This window comes from Caretta caretta, chromosome 28 (genome assembly GCF_965140235.1).
Source record: "Caretta caretta isolate rCarCar2 chromosome 28, rCarCar1.hap1, whole genome shotgun sequence".
Lineage (NCBI taxonomy): Eukaryota > Metazoa > Chordata > Testudines > Cheloniidae > Caretta > Caretta caretta.
In genome coordinates, this window is record NC_134233.1 from 16594992 (window position 1) to 16598861 (window position 3870).

Genomic DNA, 3870 nt, shown 5'->3' on the forward strand with positions numbered 1-3870 from the left:
GGTTAGGGTTAGGGTTAGGGTTAGGGTTAGGGTTAGGGTTAGGGTTAGGGTTAGGGTTAGGGTTAGGGTTAGGGTTAGGGTTAGGGTTAGGGTTAGGGTTAGGGTTAGGGTTAGGGTTAGGGTTAGGGTTAGGGTTAGGGTTAGGGTTAGGGTTAGGGTTAGGGTTAGGGTTAGGGTTAGGGTTAGGGTTAGGGTTAGGGTTAGGGTTAGGGTTAGGGTTAGGGTTAGGGTTAGGGTTAGGGTTAGGGTTAGGGTTAGGGTTAGGGTTAGGGTTAGGGTTAGGGTTAGGGTTAGGGTTAGGGTTAGGGTTAGGGTTAGGGTTAGGGTTAGGGTTAGGGTTAGGGTTAGGGTTAGGGTTAGGGTTAGGGTTAGGGTTAGGGTTAGGGTTAGGGTTAGGGTTAGGGTTAGGGTTAGGGTTAGGGTTAGGGTTAGGGTTAGGGTTAGGGTTAGGGTTAGGGTTAGGGTTAGGGTTAGGGTTAGGGTTAGGGTTAGGGTTAGGGTTAGGGTTAGGGTTAGGGTTAGGGTTAGGGTTAGGGTTAGGGTTAGGGTTAGGGTTAGGGTTAGGGTTAGGGTTAGGGTTAGGGTTAGGGTTAGGGTTAGGGTTAGGGTTAGGGTTAGGGTTAGGGTTAGGGTTAGGGTTAGGGTTAGGGTTAGGGTTAGGGTTAGGGTTAGGGTTAGGGTTAGGGTTAGGGTTAGGGTTAGGGTTAGGGTTAGGGTTAGGGTTAGGGTTAGGGTTAGGGTTAGGGTTAGGGTTAGGGTTAGGGTTAGGGTTAGGGTTAGGGTTAGGGTTAGGGTTAGGGTTAGGGTTAGGGTTAGGGTTAGGGTTAGGGTTAGGGTTAGGGTTAGGGTTAGGGTTAGGGTTAGGGTTAGGGTTAGGGTTAGGGTTAGGGTTAGGGTTAGGGTTAGGGTTAGGGTTAGGGTTAGGGTTAGGGTTAGGGTTAGGGTTAGGGTTAGGGTTAGGGTTAGGGTTAGGGTTAGGGTTAGGGTTAGGGTTAGGGTTAGGGTTAGGGTTAGGGTTAGGGTTAGGGTTAGGGTTAGGGTTAGGGTTAGGGTTAGGGTTAGGGTTAGGGTTAGGGTTAGGGTTAGGGTTAGGGTTAGGGTTAGGGTTAGGGTTAGGGTTAGGGTTAGGGTTAGGGTTAGGGTTAGGGTTAGGGTTAGGGTTAGGGTTAGGGTTAGGGTTAGGGTTAGGGTTAGGGTTAGGGTTAGGGTTAGGGTTAGGGTTAGGGTTAGGGTTAGGGTTAGGGTTAGGGTTAGGGTTAGGGTTAGGGTTAGGGTTAGGGTTAGGGTTAGGGTTAGGGTTAGGGTTAGGGTTAGGGTTAGGGTTAGGGTTAGGGTTAGGGTTAGGGTTAGGGTTAGGGTTAGGGTTAGGGTTAGGGTTAGGGTTAGGGTTAGGGTTAGGGTTAGGGTTAGGGTTAGGGTTAGGGTTAGGGTTAGGGTTAGGGTTAGGGTTAGGGTTAGGGTTAGGGTTAGGGTTAGGGTTAGGGTTAGGGTTAGGGTTAGGGTTAGGGTTAGGGTTAGGGTTAGGGTTAGGGTTAGGGTTAGGGTTAGGGTTAGGGTTAGGGTTAGGGTTAGGGTTAGGGTTAGGGTTAGGGTTAGGGTTAGGGTTAGGGTTAGGGTTAGGGTTAGGGTTAGGGTTAGGGTTAGGGTTAGGGTTAGGGTTAGGGTTAGGGTTAGGGTTAGGGTTAGGGTTAGGGTTAGGGTTAGGGTTAGGGTTAGGGTTAGGGTTAGGGTTAGGGTTAGGGTTAGGGTTAGGGTTAGGGTTAGGGTTAGGGTTAGGGTTAGGGTTAGGGTTAGGGTTAGGGTTAGGGTTAGGGTTAGGGTTAGGGTTAGGGTTAGGGTTAGGGTTAGGGTTAGGGTTAGGGTTAGGGTTAGGGTTAGGGTTAGGGTTAGGGTTAGGGTTAGGGTTAGGGTTAGGGTTAGGGTTAGGGTTAGGGTTAGGGTTAGGGTTAGGGTTAGGGTTAGGGTTAGGGTTAGGGTTAGGGTTAGGGTTAGGGTTAGGGTTAGGGTTAGGGTTAGGGTTAGGGTTAGGGTTAGGGTTAGGGTTAGGGTTAGGGTTAGGGTTAGGGTTAGGGTTAGGGTTAGGGTTAGGGTTAGGGTTAGGGTTAGGGTTAGGGTTAGGGTTAGGGTTAGGGTTAGGGTTAGGGTTAGGGTTAGGGTTAGGGTTAGGGTTAGGGTTAGGGTTAGGGTTAGGGTTAGGGTTAGGGTTAGGGTTAGGGTTAGGGTTAGGGTTAGGGTTAGGGTTAGGGTTAGGGTTAGGGTTAGGGTTAGGGTTAGGGTTAGGGTTAGGGTTAGGGTTAGGGTTAGGGTTAGGGTTAGGGTTAGGGTTAGGGTTAGGGTTAGGGTTAGGGTTAGGGTTAGGGTTAGGGTTAGGGTTAGGGTTAGGGTTAGGGTTAGGGTTAGGGTTAGGGTTAGGGTTAGGGTTAGGGTTAGGGTTAGGGTTAGGGTTAGGGTTAGGGTTAGGGTTAGGGTTAGGGTTAGGGTTAGGGTTAGGGTTAGGGTTAGGGTTAGGGTTAGGGTTAGGGTTAGGGTTAGGGTTAGGGTTAGGGTTAGGGTTAGGGTTAGGGTTAGGGTTAGGGTTAGGGTTAGGGTTAGGGTTAGGGTTAGGGTTAGGGTTAGGGTTAGGGTTAGGGTTAGGGTTAGGGTTAGGGTTAGGGTTAGGGTTAGGGTTAGGGTTAGGGTTAGGGTTAGGGTTAGGGTTAGGGTTAGGGTTAGGGTTAGGGTTAGGGTTAGGGTTAGGGTTAGGGTTAGGGTTAGGGTTAGGGTTAGGGTTAGGGTTAGGGTTAGGGTTAGGGTTAGGGTTAGGGTTAGGGTTAGGGTTAGGGTTAGGGTTAGGGTTAGGGTTAGGGTTAGGGTTAGGGTTAGGGTTAGGGTTAGGGTTAGGGTTAGGGTTAGGGTTAGGGTTAGGGTTAGGGTTAGGGTTAGGGTTAGGGTTAGGGTTAGGGTTAGGGTTAGGGTTAGGGTTAGGGTTAGGGTTAGGGTTAGGGTTAGGGTTAGGGTTAGGGTTAGGGTTAGGGTTAGGGTTAGGGTTAGGGTTAGGGTTAGGGTTAGGGTTAGGGTTAGGGTTAGGGTTAGGGTTAGGGTTAGGGTTAGGGTTAGGGTTAGGGTTAGGGTTAGGGTTAGGGTTAGGGTTAGGGTTAGGGTTAGGGTTAGGGTTAGGGTTAGGGTTAGGGTTAGGGTTAGGGTTAGGGTTAGGGTTAGGGTTAGGGTTAGGGTTAGGGTTAGGGTTAGGGTTAGGGTTAGGGTTAGGGTTAGGGTTAGGGTTAGGGTTAGGGTTAGGGTTAGGGTTAGGGTTAGGGTTAGGGTTAGGGTTAGGGTTAGGGTTAGGGTTAGGGTTAGGGTTAGGGTTAGGGTTAGGGTTAGGGTTAGGGTTAGGGTTAGGGTTAGGGTTAGGGTTAGGGTTAGGGTTAGGGTTAGGGTTAGGGTTAGGGTTAGGGTTAGGGTTAGGGTTAGGGTTAGGGTTAGGGTTAGGGTTAGGGTTAGGGTTAGGGTTAGGGTTAGGGTTAGGGTTAGGGTTAGGGTTAGGGTTAGGGTTAGGGTTAGGGTTAGGGTTAGGGTTAGGGTTAGGGTTAGGGTTAGGGTTAGGGTTAGGGTTAGGGTTAGGGTTAGGGTTAGGGTTAGGGTTAGGGTTAGGGTTAGGGTTAGGGTTAGGGTTAGGGTTAGGGTTAGGGTTAGGGTTAGGGTTAGGGTTAGGGTTAGGGTTAGGGTTAGGGTTAGGGTTAGGGTTAGGGTTAGGGTTAGGGTTAGGGTTAGGGTTAGGGTTAGGGTTAGGGTTAGGGTTAGGGTTAGGGTTAGGGTTAGGGTTAGGGTTAGGGTTAGGGTTAGGGTTAGGGTTAGGGTTAGGGTTAGGGTTAGGGTTAGGGTTAGGGTTAG